Raw genomic sequence first — 20,356 nt, 5'->3', positions numbered from 1 at the left:
TGGCTGTGGCCGTGGCTCGTCTGTGTGTAACTACCTTATGGTTGCAGCCTGAAGCCCCAGCTTTTGAAATGTGGCGAGCCCGGATGTATAGTATATTTAATTTAGAGTTTAGTCTTTATTCAGCTAAACGCTCTAGGAAACAGATCAAAGGTCTGGGGGGCGTTCTTTGATCATGTGAATGTCTGAATTTGTGAAATATGTAAGATAAATTGTAGTATGATTTTAGTTTATTTGTTTCATTTAGGAATGAAAAGTGCTTGTTGTTTTTTGTGATACTGTGGAATAATAAAAAAAAAATACATATGTGTTCTTGATAATAAATGGAGCCCTTTTTTGTTTCCTAATGGGGTGTTATAATGTGAATCAGGTGACTTATTTTTCTGCGTGTTGGTAGCTAGTAGAGGCTGGGGATTGTATTTTTATTTTTAGTGTTTAGCGTTGAATTGATATTTAGAAATGTTTTTGATTTTCTTTTTTTATGTGCTTTTTTCAGGTTGATTTGATTGTAGGAATTTCTTGGAAGGTTTGTATTTTTTCAATGGTGCAGTAATTTTTTTCCTGTAGTTTCGAAAAGGTATGAAATAAAAAATAGGGTGTTTGGTTAGATATTTTTAATTTATAATTTTTAATTCAGTTATTTAATGCTATACCTCATTTAGAAGGTAGTTGTATGTATTCTTCTACATCTGTTTTTCAATTTTCTGTAGCACATTTGGTAGAATATTATTGCCTTGCAGCTTTCCTAGTTTTAGGTGTAGTAAGCAATCACATTTTGCCTTCCTTTTAAATTGTTAGTTTAATTGAATATATAGTTTAATTGGTTAGTTTACTTTACATTTTTTTATTTGTTAGTTTTTTTTTTAGTTTCCATTTGTGTTTAGTTATGGCCTTTTATGGTTGACCCTAATTAGTGTTCATATTTTTATGTTATTTCTATGTTAGTATTATTTTGGGTGTAATCTTTCCATATAAATATTACTCGAAATTTGTTTCATGTTTATATTTTATTAGTTGTAAATATTTTTAGTTTAATCAGAATTTGACGTATTGGTGTGTATTATTTTATTTGGGTGTTTTAAGATTATTGTGTGTTGTATATATTTTTGACAATTTATATTGGTAATAATATTTTTGTTTCTGATGTTTGTGTTTTCAATATAAGTAAAAATAGATATTTTTATAAGCGATATTTTGGTTATCAATATTTATGCCTTTACTAATTAAATATAGGAATCGAATTAGAACAATATTTATTTTTCAGAATTTTTGTGAATTGATATTATTAACATCGATATTATATCATTGATCCATGTCAAACAACTCATACGGGCCTCAGGCTTTCTTCAGGGACTGTAGATTCCCTGCCTATTTTGCTTCATGTTTGTGTAAAGCATGAGCTTAGCATGAGAGGTGTAGGGCTGTCATGCGTTTCACTTTATTAGAACAACCCTGCCTGGGCGTTCAATCCTGTGTCATCAGCTCAGAGAGAGTGGACACTTCCCCGTAGTCAAACATTCAGGTGTTGTGCAGCGGAGGAGAGCGACATTAGATATAGACAGAGGCTTTCTCCCCTTGATGAAAATTTAGAAACTCTGTTAGTACTCTGGCACTATTACTACACACATACACACAAACACACATACACATTTTTATTTATGTGTATTGAAGTCCATAAGAAATACTACTGTTGCCTCCTGACTTCCCTCGCCCAAATTCTGAGGGTGTCTCAGAAACAAAATTGGGGGTTTGGTTTGAAGAGGACCTACGGTTTACCCACCAAATTAAGAAACTGACTGGATTGTGCTTTGGCATTCTCAAGTCCCTGAGAAGGTTCCTACCGTTGCTGCCTCACTCAGCTAAGGAAACTGTTGTTCGTGCCCTTATCCTTTCCCGTCTTGACTATGCAAATGCTTTGTATGTGGGGATTCCGGGATACTTACTTAAAAAATTGCAGACTATACAGGATGCCGCCACCAGACTCCTGTTTAACATCTCAGGTAGACTAAGCGTAAAAAAATATCTGCGTGATCTGCATTGGCTGCCTGTCTCCCAAAGGGTGCAATTTAAAGCTATTACTCTGGCGCATAGAGCATTGCATGACGCCGGCCCTATGTATATTCGGAAGCGGTTTGCCTTTTATGTCCCGAATAGAGCGTTGCGGTCAGCCTCCCTGCGTCGGTGGTCGATCCCACACTTTCGTAGGGTTCGGCTAGGAGGCCAGCCTCTATCAGTTAAAACAGCCGTCGCCTGGAACGCTCTGCCGCTGAAGCTACGGAATATCCAAGATCTTAGACTTTTAAAAAACAATTGAAAACTTTTCTATTCTCAGAGTCGTGTTAATGGTCTTTCCACATCGGACTTTCTTTAGCTCTCGCGCCCGGACACTCTTGAGTACCAGTGCGCTGTATAAGTTTATTATAACATAACATAATGCCTTAAAAATGGTCTACATGTCATTTTTGCAGGAACTAAATCACTTGTCGCTAGGTCATCATGTAAGGCATATTTTGCATGCTGTTATTCAGTACAACCAATCACAGTGATTATTCACAGAATCCATCAACTGCAATGTTCAACATGCACTCAGAAATATTTCAATCAATTATTGACTCATATAACGATGTCAGGTGCATCATCGCACGAAAGAATGGCATTATTTGAAACATCTATGGATGGCTCATTCAGCTCAGCCATTAAATGGTTTCTGCTAATAAAGGACAATTATGTGAAAAAATTAGTTTGCATTATCTTTTCACATTCTTAGTAGATGCCGGGTATTCATCAATGTAAGGAACATCAATCTTTAATATAATGCTAAGGGCCCAATTATGAGTCTGTTGGTCCAAGGACTGCCAGACTTATGGTGGCGCGGTGGTTTCCAATGGAAAAATGTTTTGCGCTGGAAAAGTTCCCTTTTTAGCACAAGTAACTCTCTGCGCTTCTTTCTGCTAATTTGTGTCAATCGGACAATGAATGAGTGCTATTCCAGCACAACCACCCATGGCTTTTGAAACAAAGTACATTTTACTAAAACTGTTAGATTGGGGTTTGCATCACAAATAATGACTCTTTGAGGCAGGCGTAAAGTTGAAGGAATCTTTTTCCACACATGGCATTGGTACTGCCCTCTACAGCATATATCCTATGTGTGAAATATTTTATAGTTTGCTGGGCATTGGATTTGGTACTGGAAGAGTACAACTAAGGGGAACATCACACACACCTTTGCAATATAGTGCAGTTGTGTGTGCATTGTGCTCTACTGCCAGTTTGTGCACTAGTGCATTGTAAGAGAGGCACGGGACCATGTTGTTTATTAAATATGGTTCTGCTGCTCTGTTCCCTCTCTCTAGTTCAAGGCAGTACACAGCATTGGTTGCTGTGCTGCATTGCACTATAAATTAGAAATCTGCCCCTGCCCCTGTAAAGATAAGCAATCATCAAAACTCTGCAGAGAGAGGCGTTAAGCCAGGAAGGCTAACGCCTCTCTCTGCCACTTCCTTGTACATATCCCCTCAGGTTTTCCCTGTTTTTAATTTTGGCGCTGCCTCCTATTTATTCACCCTTGTAAATAGGGGGCGGTGTCAAAATCAATGGGTGTTGCAGCAGAACTCCCACCGCAACACCCATTGCCCACCCCTTTTCATGCTAAGTATAGCCTGAAAGGGTTCCTTAGTTACAATTCGATGTTAAGCTACGTTAAGTGGCTTAACGCCACCTTGTAAATAAGGCAAAGCCCCTATCGCCACAGGAACGTCATTAAAAATGACGTTCCTGTAGCCAATAGGGGCTTGTAAATATGCCCCTAAATGTAGGTGATCTTCAACAAAAATAACAAATCTTACAACACCACAAAACATTGTCGGACACAACATTAAACAATACATTAACATACAACAGTTATTTCAGAAGTAAAAAAGCTCTGGTTCTGTAATTTACAATCCAATTTCTCATTTTTGAAACAGGAAAAAATGCGCAATGCCCTGTGGGTTGGCGATATCCCGCCATACTTGAAATATCCTTTTTCAGGGCAATACCAAACAGTGTACTTTTAAGGCTCTTTGAAAGCTTTACAATGACTAGTTTCTTACTAATTGACAGCTAGAGCCACCATGGTAGATAATTATACAGAACACTTGTTTGGTGAAACACCAGTCGACGCGTTTTGAACCAAATACAATTTCTTTTCAGGGTTCTCCTCAGTGTCCGAAGGAAGATCAAATAGTAATCACCAAGCACATAACCAGCAATCACAATCTGTTCCTTTTTGAGGTAGAGGACAGCAACGGCCACGAGGAACAAACAGATATATGAACCAAAAATGAGAGATGACAACGAGAAGGCAGTATTACAAAACTTCGCTCCTTCCCCCATTTACAATTTTTCGGATCGAATACTGACCAAAGTAGAAGAGAGTATTTTGAAAAAATGACTTTCATTTGTGCCAACGAAAATTACTGATTTTGTAGAATGAAATCAGAGGTGATTGAATTTTGTCGCAAAATTTGTTTGAAGGAATTTTTTATGGACATTAATTTTCCATCTAACAGTGAACCTTTGGGACTGAGGACTTAATCTACTTTTTGCCCTCCTCCTAATAAAATTCCCAAAGATATTGTGATATTTCAGTGTACAGTGATATCAGCAATTAGTGATATGGAAAAGAAGATATTTTTTGTCAAACACAACATCTCGAAAATACAAAAAGAGGCACTAATAACCCTTCAAAAATTATTCTTCAATACCCATATAACCAGCTGATAAAGGTGGTGCGATTGCGGTGTGGGGCACTTCTGATTACCAGAGAGAGGTACTGAGACAAATAAGCAATGCTGAGTGCTATAGGAAAGCCAAGGAGATCCACCTTCAAAAATCCAAGGTGAACTATCGCCTATTTTAAAACAAGGGTTTGACCAAGGTTTCATTAGACCAAAGGATTTTGATTATTTGATAAAGAAACAGCCAAGAGTTCCATTGATATATATTCTACCTAAGGTGCATAAAAGTGAGACAAACCCACCAGGCCACCCCATTGTGTCTGGATGCAAGTCAACCCTGGAACCTATAGCTAAAGACGTGGAATTCTTTTTTAAACCATTCTTGTAGGACGTTCCCTCATATCTGAGGAACCTGACCTTTAAGGGCCAAGCGGCGCAGAGTACGCCTGAAATCCTCTAGTTCTCCTGCCTTGCAATAAAGAGACACTGGACACTCCGTCTGTCGTAAAAGATCGAGTTTTATTAGCTGCAGCTAGTACAATTGTCCGTGAAGTCACACAGGGATGGGTTCACAAGAGACTGCCCCTTAATTTCGTGGTGCACAGGCTTTTATACAGTGAAATACAATGCATACAATGGATAACCCGAACACATATAGAATTTGAGACATCGGCAAATGTTACCAACAATGGTTTAAGCTAAAAACTGACTCGGGTTCCAGGTGATGTTTGTTGCTGGCCCCTTTGAGCAAATTGCAAAGAGAATCCACATGATACAGTTTACAAGGAAAGAAAACATGGTTGTATGTTCTGGAAGGACAGTCGTGAGACCAAAGAATGCATGAGATGTGTAGCGAAGGGCAGTAGATAAGATAAGCGGGAGGAAAGAATGGTGTGAGCTAACAGATAGTTCGGGTGGGGGATTATCCAGCTCAGACATGAATTAGTGTATTCGGCCAGACCCTGACACTAGTTAATAAACACGGGACGAAAAGCTACCTGACACGCAAGGGCAAAAATGACAAAAACATCTCGTTTACCAGCTGCCTGAGTGAGGGCAACCTAAGATGGCGGAGAACACAAGATGGAGTCTGGGTACGATCGAGAAACGACAAATTTCAGAACCTCAGACCCTCCTTTTGCCATTACTCAGGCAATAACACAATGACTGGGCTCATGTTAGTCTGAGTCGGAGTCAATATCAATTGCCATAAGGTTGTTTAACTGTTGCTGGACCATCATCTTAATATTCTCTGGTGGTTGGGTTACAGGCTTTGATACACATAAGGTAACGAACAGACCACAGATAGCAGGACCACAGTGTATGCACAAGCAACAAGAGAATATGATGGCCAGAATTGCTCCAAGGAATGTTAGTATCTTCCATCCCCAGGTAGATAATAATCCCCTTAACCATCCCATGAGGGACCAATCTCCTTCGTCCTGATGGATCGATGTGGAGATGGTATGTAATTTTGAGATGGCCTGATATACAGTCGGGGCGTCATCAGGAATGTATATACAGCAGCTTGATCCAATCAATTTACAGACTCCTCCTCGGTCTGCTAGGATCACATCTAGTGCAATTCTGTTTTGTAACGTCATGAGACGGTCCGCTCGGAGTTCTGCAGTGATGTTACTTAAGGCACCTGCAGTAACATCGATGGTTGTCTCAACCACGCGAACTAATCGCCTAATGTTTCCACTGTTAATCATTGGTCCCCAGAAGGGAATGAATCCTTTGAAGAAATCTCCTCCCTCCTGGCCAGCTGTGTCTTTGGCATCAAATACACCTCTACCATATCTGTGTCTGTGATGGTTTGAGGGTTCAGTATACGTTGAGGGAAGCAAGAATGCTATGTAACATGTTCCCGAAAAGTCAGAGGGGAGCCATGTATATGCTTTGTCATAGCAGACAAAATAGGTTCCTTGTGATGGGATCCATGGAGGGTTATTTTGAGACGTGAATACATATATCTGGGAACAGTTTTGGTGAGTGTCATTCTCCTTGCTATTGATTCGGAGGCAAAAGTTGCCTTGGTGGGGTACATTCCATGCTGGGGAAGACTTCTCTTGTTTGGTCTTGTTATTAAGACTGGAAATGTAATGAGTTACATTCCAACCTTCGTAGGCTTTCTTTTCATCCAAAGGAATCTTACTCTTCCCTAGGATTTTAGCCATGGCCACTATACCCTTTATCAAAGTACCGTGGCTAAAATCCATTCCATTCTCAAATGTACCTATCGGATATCGAAGTCTGTTGTGGTAAGCAGCCGAAAACATGGTCAGGTAAGCCCATGCTGAACCTTCATATGAGAAAGGCAATACTAGATAGGGCATCCCTTTATGGGCAGTGTGAGGCATGAGTCCACACACCCAACAGTCAGATATGTTGACAACTAACTGGTGTTGGTGTAACAGCTGGATAAATGAATTATTTTGATACTCCATCCTTCTTATTTGTTCATGTGAGGAAAGGGCACTTATCTTGTGCTGAAATTTAGTGGGACGAGAAGGTACAGAAGTAGATAAAGGAACAGTTTTTAGTTGCAACACATGGACAATCCAACCTATACATGCTAATAAAACACATAGAATCAGCAACACACACAAGGTTACGCCAAAATGATTACGTAATGATTTACATTATTTGGTTCTCATATTCTGTCTCCTATCTACCTGACGTGATGTACCATCCATCCTGGCTAGAAAATTTGTCGCTCGCGGCAATCTTCCTCAATCACTTGGCTATTTGATAATCCTGAACCTAGCGGATCTTGACCATAAACCAGGTTCAGTCCAAGATTCCTACCGAGACCCTGCGACGGGGACAGATGGCACAAATACTATCTAAAAAAAGGAAAAAAATAGTTCATTGGTGGCAAAAGTAACAAATGTTCAAGTCTTTGCTTCAGGCCTGGTCCTCAGGTTGTATCGTTTCTTTGTTGGGATCGTTTGGTCCTGAAAGATTATTTCCGGATTAGTAGTGTTCACTTGCAGATGTAATGGAATGGTTCGTTGAAGAATGCCATCACTTTCTTCCTCAGTCTGGGTGTCTTCCAGCCGTGCGTTACTAAATGGTACGAACCGGGGAGTCTTGTCTCCTTCAGACTCACCTATGCCCCTACGGACCCACTGGTCAAAAGGCAAGGGCAATGGTACCTTTTTGCAATGCACGGCGTGGACCCAGTTTTTCTTGCCTTCTATCCTTACTGCTGTCCGTGTAGCCAGTAGAACCTGGTGAGGAGGTGACCAGCGAGGATCAAGATTTTTCTTTCGTTGAAAGTTCTTGGTGCAGACCCAGTCTCCTGGTTTGATAGAGTGACCTGGGTCTGTTGAGGCCTCTGGCAGAGCACTTTGAACCTGTTGGCGAAGAACACTTAATTTAGCAGTCAAGTCATGAAGGTAATCAATAAGCATTGGACGAAGAACTCCCCAAATGTTGGCGGGCGTCCGAATATCACTTCATATGGACTAAGTCCCATACGAGAGTGTACAGTAGTTCTGGTGGATAGTAAGGCCAATGGTAAAGTGTCAGGCCAGGCAAGACCTGTGCTGGCCTGAATCTTTGCCAATTTGAGTTTGAGACTGCCATTGTAGCACTCTACCAAACCCGCTGACTGTGGATGGTTTGCCGCATGGAATTTTTGTCTAATACCAAGACCCGTACATACTTTCTGCATGATTTTGCCTACAAATTCACTTCCATTGTCACTCCAAACAATTCGCGGCAAACCGAATCTAGGAAAAAACTCTTTCAGTAATACTTTAGCAGTGGATACAGCTGTGTTATCCTTTAAGGGGAAAGCCTCTATCCATCTGGAGAATGCACACACTACCACCAGAACATACTTGAGATTGTTGCATCGATCCATGTGTATATAATCAATCTGTAATACTTCAAAGGGGTACATAGGGGAAGAGAAATGGCCTGCAGGAGTTGGAGTACCCTTCCCTGGGTTATGCATTAAGCATATAATGCAATGTTTTACCACATTGTCTGCACATTTCGGAATTCCTTCATTTTGCCAAACTGGAGCCAGGAGTTTGCATATGCCTTTAGCACTAATGTGAGCTGGTCCATGAGCCATAGTCACTACATGTAATACATATGCATCTGGCAACATCCACCGTTGATGCTCTGACAATTCTGTCCAACATCCATTCGAATCCAACATTCCCGTACTTTCTTTCCACTTACTCAATTCTTTCTCTGTAGCCTCTTCCTGAATCGTTCTTACGCTCTCAATTGTGTCCTCACACGTTCCTCTTTCTGGGATCTGATTTTCAGGGCCTGCAACATACATGTGACTTGTGATGTCCCTAGCTGTGTTTTTCGCTACCTCGTCTGCGAAAGCATTCCCGCGACCAATGTCATCTGTGACTCTTTTATGTGCACTACACTTGATGATGGCAATTTGGGTAGGTAATGTGAGAGAGTCAAGAAGATCGGTGACCAACTGGCCATGCTGAATCTTCGTTCCATGGGAAGTAAAGAATCCTCTTTCCTTCCATAAACGACCAAAACTGTGTGCCACGCCAAAGGCATATTGGCTGTCTGTGTAAACATTCACTCTTTTCCCTTTCGACAGCACACATGCTCTAGTCAAGGCTATCAATTCTGCAGCCTGGGCTGAATTGTATCTGATGCATGCTGTCTCCACTACTGTATGTAATGTGGTGAACGTATAAGCTGAGGTAGTCTCGCCACTGGGTAATTTGAAACAGGAACCGTCAACCCACAAGGTTCCATCCGGATCCTCGAGCGCAATATACTTTAAATCTATTCTTCCTTTTGTTTCTTCTTCTGTGCGAAGAAAGCAATCATGATGATCCTGAGGATCTCTTTCATCTGAGAGTGGTAACAAAGTAGCTGGATTCAAGGTGTTACATCGCTTTATACGTATGTGGCTTGACAAGAGAGTCAACTCGTAACCAGACAACCGAGCATTCGTGAGATGTTGTGTTTTAGTTCTATTCAATAAAGTGTCCACAGCATGTGGTACCATGACAGTGAGAGTGTGGTCCAATACTACTCCAGCTGATTGACGAATAGAGATTGCTGTTGCCGCCGTAGCTCTGAGACAGCTAGGTAACGCCTTAGCTACCGGGTCTAACGTAGCAGAAAAGTAGGCACATGGCCTCTGTTTGTCTCCAAATTGTTGTGTCAAAACTGACAATGCACAACCTTCTCTCTCATGGACATAGAGCGTGAAACATTTACTGTAATAAGGGGTACCTAACACAGGGGCAGAACACAGGGCTGATCGTAAGTCAGAAAAACTCTTCTGACATTCATTAGTCCATGGGAGTGGATGGGGCGTGTCTTTCTGTGTAAGTGCTAATAAAGGTTTGGCCAATAAAGAAAATTCTAGGTATCCATTGTCTGCAGTAGGAAGTAATACCCAAGAAAGCACGTACTTCTCTCTGGGTCCATGATACCGACATATGCGTAATTGCTTCAATACGTTCGGGGGTCAGTCGCTTTCCCTCCTTTGACAAGAGATGACCTAAGTATGTAACTTCTTGGCACACGTACTGTAATTTAGAAGGTGATACCTTATGATTGAGGTCAGACAAATGCCGCAACAATGCCACAGTCACATCTTTACACACATACTTTGAATCAGTCGTGATCAACAAATCATCCACACACTGAATAAGAGTGGCTCCTGGAGGCAAAGGGAATGTATCAAGCTGTGACTTAAGAGCTTGACTATAAATGGATGAACTTTCACAATAGCCTTGCGGTGTTCTCTTGAATCGGAAGCTTCGGCCTCCTAAACAAAATCCAAACATATCTCTGCTCTCTTTAGCGATAGGAATGCTGAAGAAAGCGTTCTTTAAGTCAATCACGGTGAACCAAGTTGCTGAAGCTGGTATCATCGTCAGTAAGGCTGTAATGTCTGGGACAACAGGGAACTGTGGTGAAACAATTTTGTTCACCTCTCGAAGATCAATCCCAAATCTATAGACGGGTGGTTGAGAAGGATCCGTTCGCTTAAGAATCGGAAGAATAGGGCTATTACACACATTTCCTCTCGTTTCTTCCACCACACCCTTCTGGACCAAATCTTGAACAATAGCCAATAAGGCTTTTTCACCCTCATTGGAAATCTTATACTGAGCTATACGGGGCAGTTTAACATTAGGCTTGAGAGTGACAACATATGGTGGAATCGCAAGACGACCCACATCATTCGGACCCGTAGCCCAAAGACTTTCAGGAAGAGATAGTAATTCAGGTGGAAACTTATCTCTAGACAAATGCATTGACGATGTTAGTTTCTTACCTAGCGTAAGATACACACCAGAAGGGGAGCAGTGTAACGTGGCATGTAACTTTTTCAACAGATCCAAACCCAATAGATTCTCACCACAACCAGTTGTAAGGATAAGTGATGCTTCCAGGTCAAATGGACCAATCGAAACAGGTAAAGGGCAAGAGACTGGGTTACGAACTGGGGCGCCGGAAAATCCTACAGACGTGTTTATTAAGCCAGACAAAGGTGCCCCAGGGAGTTTAGAATGGATAATAGAACTTCTCATTGCACCAGTATCCAAAAGAAATGGCTCTGAAATACCCATTGCATTGACAGTGACATATGGACCATTCTGATCTACTGGAATTGATACTTCTCCCTTACTTTGTCTATGGCTGTCCTATTCATTTTGAAAACTTTCGTCGCCACCTTCAACATAATAGTCACTATAATATTGTGTAGACTGGACTCTCTGTTGGTCAAAAGAATTCACAGCGTTAGGAGAGGGAAGTGAACGCTTCTCTTGGAGGGACGTACCTCTACCTCTACCCCTGGAGACTGACTGGAAATTACCACGGCCTCGTGGGACAAACACTCCATTGATACGTTGGAGCAAAACTGGACAATTACTCTTAAAATGTCCCTCTTCCTTACAGTAAGCACATTGGTTTGGACCTAGCATAGATCGGGGTACATAAGGTTCGGGCTTCTGAAACACTTTCTGAAACTGTGGGGGCTGAGAAAACTGGTGCTGAGCAGGACGTGGAGGATAAGCCTGCTGTAAAAGAACCTTTGTTTTTAAATCTTTATTTTTCTTCTCCTGCTTATCTTTCTCTTCCTTGTCTCTGTTTTCATAATATTGTGCTGTAGCCTATATTTTAGCAGTAGAAGAAACAGCCCATGCACTCTCGGAACTTTTTAATTTATTCGATAATTCGGGAAGCAAGTTAAATACGAACTTGTCCACAAATAAGCGTTGTCCTCCTTCCGTGCTCATATCCTGACCACTATGATCCAGGAAGGTCTCCTCAAAACGAGTGAAGAAATCGGAGACGCTCTCGTCTTTCTTTTGCTTACAGGCGGTTAACTTATCCCAATTTACTCGTACTGCAGGCATAAGAGCCTTCATTAGATCAATGATTCTACCAGGAAGTGCTGTAATCAGATCGTCAGGCTTTGCGCCGCCAACTTGTGCTGTGTCAGCAGCTCTAATAGCTGCCCAAACACCACCTAGTTCGGCAGCATGATCTTCCCTACGAATTTTCGCCCATATTGCTTGTGGGACAACATTCCCAAACGACATATCAATATCAGCTAAGTTCATAACGCAAGCCTCAACTGTCTCAACAGTATTTTTACGTGGGTCTGGAAGTGTTTGTTTAAGGGCTAAAACTTCGGCTCTTTTCCAAGGTTCATGTACCCATATACGCTGGAAATGGGCAGCCACCGGCTGAGCACCACCTACCGCCTCCCTCCATACTGGGGGAACTTCACGCATTGGATAATGTTTAGTTTTGTCAATAAGATCAGTTTCGGGGAGTTTTAGAGAGAGAAATGAAGTCCTAAATCCAATTAGCATAATCACCGCTTTCTCAACATCTGCTCCTACTATAAAGCCTTTATCAAAATCGGCTTGGAGCTTCATCAGTTCCATAGGAGCTGTGTCTAGTTCCATATCGTCCCAACCCTTAATGAGAGTGTCGCACATTATATATATTACATAAAAACATATCTTTGAATGGGCTCTGCCCATTGACAAAAGGTGCTCATAATATCCTGTGTACTATATATTGGACCTTTCTCAATCCATTTACGGGCGAGGGAACCTAATACTGCTTTTTCTTCCGTAAGAGGAAGCTGACAACGAGATTGTCGTCTAGAAAAAGACGGAGACAGGTTCAGGGCTCCGATTAAGGGAGAAAAGAAACTTGTGACAGCATTTGTGAGTCTCTTCGGTGTGCCTGGAGAATTTCTCACCAGAACAGGGGATAGAGAGGAATTTAAAGGAGATGGAATAACAGGAGGAGGAGAAAACAAAGGCTGAGGAAGAGGAGAAGTATTATTTGGCTGAGCAGGTCGCTGAGCAGCTGCTGGCTGAGCCATAGGAGGTGCATTAGGAGTTTGCACATAGGGTGGAGGAGAATTCAACAAACAAGACATTAAAGGGTCTTCCTCTATATCTTTACTCTTCTCTGAAGGGGAAGTAGGCAACACCGGATAGCATCTATCTACTGCCATGCGATGTTGTCTTTCTGATACCTCTCTAGCAGAGTCTACTTCGTTATTTCTTAACTGCTGGGCAGCCTGTAAAATCGACATATTTTTATCTTTTTGATCTCTTCTTGCTTGTTTTATTTCTTTCTGTTTGGCTTCCTTTCGCCAAAGGCGGAACGAGTCAAACATTGCCGGCCGGGCTTTTCTTCTAAACAAAGTGGTTTCTAAATTGTCTAATATATTGGGCTCAAAACTGCCATTTTGTGGCCACTGCAAAACACCATCTCTTCTGGTATGTCGGACCCATGTTTTGTTAAAAGTAATGGGACCAATACCACGTTTTGAATAGAGCTCATAAGCGGGAGTACCAACCAGAGGAATCGGACAAGAGTCCTCGAGCTGGGAGTCCCTAGTACAACCTAAGCAACAAAATCGACAAAACTTACTTAGACCAGGCATCGTTATTTCTCTGGACTATTCTACAATCTTCAAAAAGGGGTGTGTGTCAATTCTTAACAAAACAGCACAAACGTACTCACCCCTTGGCTTCAATTATTGCAACAATTGAAATACAAAAAGGAAACTCAAAGACCCAAAAAACAAAATTTGTGGGAGCGACCCACCAATCAAATACTTAACTAAGTATCCTCTTACGCCAACCGGAGGTCCGTCTATCGTCTCGCTCTACCAAATCGTCACAAAAACCGTGGCCAAGGCAGGACGGCAGTCAGGACAGCAGTCGCAGCAGCCGTCTGAAAGGAGAAGCCACGCCATAAAATCCTTCGGTCCACTTCCGACATACAGGGGTCAATCACGTGGGCGCCTCCTCCGGAATTTTCTTGCGGGGCCCCTCACGACCTTCTGGCTGCACCGCTACCACTGAAGCCATCCCTTTGTGGTCGCCATTTGAGGAACCTGACCTTTAAGGGCCAAGCGGCGCAGAGTACGCCTGAAATCCTCTAGTTCTCCTGCCTTGCAATACAGAGACACTGGACACTCCGTCTGTCGTAAAAGATCGAGTTTTATTAGCTGCAGCTAGTACAGTTGTCCGTGAAGTCACACAGGGATGGGTTCACAAGAGACTGCCCCTTAATTTTGTGGCGCACAGGCTTTTATACAGTGAAATACAATGCATACAATGGATAACCCGAACACATATAGAATTTGAGACATCGGCAAATGTTACCAACAATGGTTTAAGCTAAAAACTGACTCGGGTTCCAGGTGATGTTTGTTGCTGGCCCCTTTGAGCAAATTGCAAAGAAAATCCACATGATACAGTTTACAAGGAAAGAAAACATGGTTGTATGTTCTGGAAGGACAGTCGTGAGACCAGAGAATGCATGAGATGTGTAGCGAAGGGCAGTAGATAAGATAAGCGGCAGGAAAGAATGGTGTCAGCTAACAGATAGTTCGGGCGGGGGATTATCCAGCTCAGACATGAATTAGTGTATTCGGCCAGACCCTGACACTAGTTAATAAACACGGGACGAAAAGCTACCTGACATGCAAGGGCAGAAATGACAAAAACATCTCGTTTACCAGCTGCCTGAGTGAGGGCAACCTAAGATGGCGGAGAACACAAGATGGAGTCTGGGTACGATCGAGAAACGACAAATTTCAGAACTTCATATCTAAGAGACACTATGGACTTTATAACCAAAATAGAAACAAGGGAATTTACAGCAGCTGATCAGATCTTGGTTATGTTGGAAGAAGTCTCTCTGCACACTCAAATACCACAAGAGGAATGAGTCCCCACACAGCTCATCATGAGTTTAGTAAGCTTTGCACTTTAAAAAATGATTTCAAATTTGGAGACTATTTTTATTTCCAAATCAAGGGGACCGCAGTGGGTTGTCCTTTTGCGCAGGAGCTAGCAGTACTTTACATGGCCAAATTAGAAGAAAAGTACATATATAATAACAATCCCTTTCATCAATTCATCTCAAAATGGGTCCGATACATAGACGATACATTCTTTGTATGGACAGGCCAAATTGACAATTTCATTGAATTCCATGGTTGGCTAAATGACAGAACGGCAGGCATCAAATTTAGTTCACTCCAAAATTCTTGTAGAATGACGTTTCTGGATGTTGAAATGTATTCCTCTGAAGGCGTATTACTGACTACACTTCACAGGAAACCAACTGATAGGAATAAAGCCTTACATTACACCAGTCATCATCCGCATAGTCTCCTCAACAATCTACCATTCGGACAATTTTTAAGGATTAAAAGGAATTGCTCATACAAAACAGATTATTTGTCCATCCTACTAATTTAATGGCTAAATTAAAAGCAGAAGGGTATCCTAATAAACTCTTAAAACATGCCATGATGAGAGCGTGGTGGACACCACGTGAAGAGCTGCTACACTAAAGATAAAAACTTAAAATAGAGCGCCTAGTTTGTGTTACAACATTTTGCCCTAAGACCAACCAACTGAAAAAAGTCATCAATCAGAACTGGCACTTTATTCAAAATTTAGATGAGGCATTCAACAAACCTCTTTTTGCACTCAAAAAAGATCAAATTGTTGGCAACCAAGTGGTACGTGCAGCATTGCCAAATACATCAATCAAAACATTGTGAGAACAATTCAATTTACCACCCATTGTTAGACACCATAGGTGCGGTACATGTACTTGCTGTAACCTACCCATCGAAGGATCCTTGTTTTCACATAAAAATATAAACTGGAAGCATAACTCTTTTTCTAATTGCAAAACAAAAAATGTGGTTTATGGGATATTATGGCCATGCCCTAAATTGTAACTCAGAAAAACGAATCAAAAAGTACGCCAGCAGATTACACAACACAATTCAAGGATTCGCTAAAAGGTACTCACTGATCCATTTGTTAGCCATTCGATTAGTCAGAACCATGCAGAGAGTGCATTACGGTGGACTATAATATCCACAATTGAAGTAGACCTTCGTGGAGGTGACTTGGAAAGACAACTGACCCAGAGAGAAGCATTGCTAATTGTGAAATTCAACACAGCAGTTAATGGGTTAAACAAAATGACTGAATTATACAACCTGTAATAAGTTTACAGGCTAACCCGAGTCAATATACCACCTTTCTGCTTTCTGTCCGCTTTATAGGACATTTGGTCAGTTAACTACATCTCCGAGAAGTCTTAGCGAGTAAGGATTCACTATTATATTGATTATGTAAGACCCGGAAACTCCAGAATTGCGAAAACCGGAAGGAAATCACTAAGAAACTACCGGCCAAATACTGGCTTTCTCACTGGCTGAGAAACGTGTAAAATTGCCCAGATGCAAGCCCCGAGCAATGCCTTTTCAAGATTAAGGTAGGTCAAGATCGTTTACGGTAGCGTTGCCTTGCCCACGACAAGCGCACTAGTTGAAGCGTCAGTTTTAAATCACCGAGCGTTTGCCACGTTTGTTTTTTCGAGTCACTAATGCCTGCAGTCAATAGGTATAAGATTGGTTACACTAGCCGTGCCTTTCCCGTGAAGAGCACACTAGCTTGAGTGGTAGTTCAATAATTCAGAGTGATTGATTGGTTTGTTTTTTCTAGTCGCTAACGTCTGCAGTCATTTGGTATATGCAGCCACTGAACAGCCCCCAGACCCCAGTGGATGGGAGACACTGTTACCGGAAAAAGTGAGTGTTTGTTTTGATACGGTCTTGCTCTCTTTCTCTTTCTAAGAAAATTGGAACATTGAACAGACAGTAGATTGTGTTCTTTTCCTTTTTTGCTTCTCTTTAGTGTTGGAGGATATCATGAAGTCGGGGCTTGGTCTGCATAAGAACATTGAATGACACGGTACCTGTGAGAAAAAAAGAGGTAAATTAGGTGTGGATGGTGCTGAATATGCGCGAGCTTAAAAATGTTTTGACGTGTGCTAATATGAGTATGTCCCCCCACCCCCTCTTTTTGATTTTTTCAGCTCACAATGTGTTCTGAGTCTTGAGGAGAACCCTGAAAAAAAATTGTATTGGGTTCAAAGCACGTCGACTGGTGTTTCACCAAACAAGTGTTCTGTATAAGTATCTACCATGGTGGCTTGGCCATAGATGTGAATTAGTAAAAAAAAACTAGTCATTGGAAAGCTTTCAAAGAGCACTGATAGTACACTATTTGGTATTGCCCTGAAAAAGGAGATTTCAAGTAAGGTGGAATATTGCCAACATACAGGGCATTGTGCATTTTTTCCTGTTTCAAAAATGAGAAATTGGATTGTAAATTGCAGAACCAGAGCTTTTTTACTTCTGAATTACATGTTGTATATTAATGTATTGTTTAATGTTGGGTCCGACAACGTTTTGTGGTGTTGTAATATCTGTAATTTAATTCACAATTTCTTTGTGTTTTTCTGTGGAGCTTGAATACCTTCTGTGTAATGTAAAAATTGACGGTGTAATTGTTGACAAATCCATCTAGAAATTTCTTTATGATAAAATGACAAGCGTAAACCAAGGAAGATAAAAAATATATGGTCATATCAAGCGTCATGTGTTATCATCCTAAATGAAGGTGGGCATATTGAATGAGAAACGTCATGAAGATTCCAAAAGTTATGACTTTGTAAGTGTTCATTATCTTCTCAACGGCCAGCCATGCGTCCCTGCCTGGGAACACTCTGGGGTAGATTCACAAGCCCCTTGCGCTGACTTTACGACACCGTTGCGTCACTTCTGTGACGCAGCGGCATCGCAAACAATGCGCCACGATGAAACATATTTACAACGTGACGCATCTAGGGAGATGCGTCACGTTGTAAAGCCCTGTGCTACATTATACCTGCGTCAGGTATAATGTTTGCAGGGTGGGAATTCCGTTGCAAGGAAGCCTCATAAAAGAGACTCAGCGAACGACACCACTGCGTCAAAACCTTGCGCCTGCTTGAAGCAGGCATAAGGAGTGTCGCAGCATGTTAGGAATAGGCATTCCTAACCATTGCTGGAGTTGCGTCGTACTTGCGACACGACTCCAGCAATGCGCTGCCCTTACGCCGACAAGATGAGTCACGCATCTGTCTATCCGTGCGCCACGGTGTGCCGCATTCTAAATGCGGCGCATCCATGGTGGCGCAAGGCTATTTTTCTGTCACGCAAATTAACTGGTGCATCCCTGCTAATATGCAGGGATGCGCCAGTTCTTGAAAATCTGCCCCTCTGAACTGAGTGCAGCAAAATGTTCATCTTGGAGTATCATTTTTCAGAGAAGTGTTTCCCTTCAATCAAAAACGTCCCCAACTTCATATTTGGTTATGAAGCAGGATCTGCCAATAGGGACAACAGTTGCGCTGATGTGTTGCAAATAAAGTAGGAAATTGGGACTCTAATTCGTAGATAATTTGAGGGTTTACACATTTCTAAAATTATAATTAAACTAAAATTAAAAAAACAAGTGAGCACTTTTGTGCAAACAGGCCATGCAAAACAGGTAAATAATAATTTGAAGCAAACCACTCCTTCTGCTCTAGCGTTTCAGATATTTGGTTTTGAACTGGGAGTACATCATGCTCTTTCCACGGTCTCCTAAAAGTTACTTAATTTCCTTCTGCGTCAATAAAGTCGTGCGGAAAATGGACCTGGCTTCATATAACAGGACTGGCTCAGCAATGCATCATTTTTACGAGCACACCACTGAAGGCAGAATCCTGTAATGGGATCACCCAGAAGTGTAAAAGGTGTGTACCGTTTTAAGATGCCTGCTTCTCTATTTTACGACTACTCTGCATGCAACCCGTTGCCGAAGCCATTTCTCCTTTGCATGCCTCCCCCTTCTTCTGATGGTAGCTACCAGTTAGACATTAACACTTGATCATATCTCTCGAGCCGGACACTAACAATACACTTCTGGAAGTCTGTTCCATTATCACTTTGCATGATTCAGCTTTGCATCTCGAAATTACAACCAACGGCAGAGCGCTGTTCTGAATAATAAGGGGCTGTTTCTCTGCTTCAGTGCAGGCACTTGTAAAAATGCCTCATTTTTCTTCGGTATGACTGAAGAGCTTTCTATAATGCAAACTGTAACGTGTAACATAATTATCATTGTGATGTAAGTTATGATATAGTCTGCGAAGAGCAGAACATACTCTTACGTTCAGCTAAATGTGCATGCACTTTAAACATCAGTGCATCCTACCTCTACTCTTTTAAAGCCAGCCTCCCTTCTGTGTTGAGGATTTACAAAACTATGGTATCTTGTAATTACCCATGAAGTCATATTTCTTAAAGCAAGCTTTGAGTGTTAACGCACTACAAAGAAGTCAAGGGACCTATCCATGTCCCGTTTTAAACAAATATAATGATATGTATTCATCAGTTTATCTATTTTTCATTTGTACTTAATCGTTTCCATTTATTTACGTTTCAGATCGCCCTACATACACTTCTAACTATCTAGGAACCTAATGTAAACGATACTTTCAACACTTTATATATATATTAATAGTGCAAAGAGAGTGGACTTTCGTCAGTCACCTTCACACTTTGACTGTCAGGGATTTTAAGTTTTGCCATTGGTTGGCTGAGCTGTCCTTCCAGCCCATTGCATTTCATGGGAGGTTACATTCTCCATTTACTATTTCCATTTCTTTTTTTGTGATTAGCGGGCCACCAGGCAGTCCTACTTCTGTTCACCCTCATCCCACTAGCCCGGTCTTTATAGTATTTTTTCTACCCCCGCCATTTCTCCTTCTCATGATTCCCCCCACCCCCCTCGCTGCTCATCCTTGTCCCATCTTCTTCGCACCTCCTTTTACCCGCAGTCGATCACTCTCGTCCTTCTCACTGCGTCACACCTTCTACCTCATCATCCCCGCTTCCATCATCTTCATTATCATTTTCCTTTCGTTTTTTTGTCGCAAAAGTCCCCATTGCCTACAGATGGCAAATGAGGAAGGTAAGGTGCACAAACAGGACAAGCCTCACACAGGTTTTCCAGAATATGCTCATCAGGATGAAAATAAAGCTACACTAATGTCAAATATTGATCAGGCTTCTGTTATTTGTTTTTTTGCTGCAATTCTTTATTAAGGAGTAGTAAAGATACACTGCATGAATAGCCACCATCCTCCAATCAGGTATAATAACAATATACAATAATAATATGGATGGACGGTACGTCGTATTTAACGGTGAGAGAAGAAGGGTGGGGAGGGGTAGGGAG

The sequence above is a fragment of the Triturus cristatus genome, chromosome 5_2, assembly GCF_964204655.1.
Source record: "Triturus cristatus chromosome 5_2, aTriCri1.1, whole genome shotgun sequence".
NCBI classification, from domain to species: domain Eukaryota; kingdom Metazoa; phylum Chordata; class Amphibia; order Caudata; family Salamandridae; genus Triturus; species Triturus cristatus.
The sequence above is the reverse complement of the archived record's forward strand: the minus strand, read 5'-3'. Positions refer to the sequence as shown.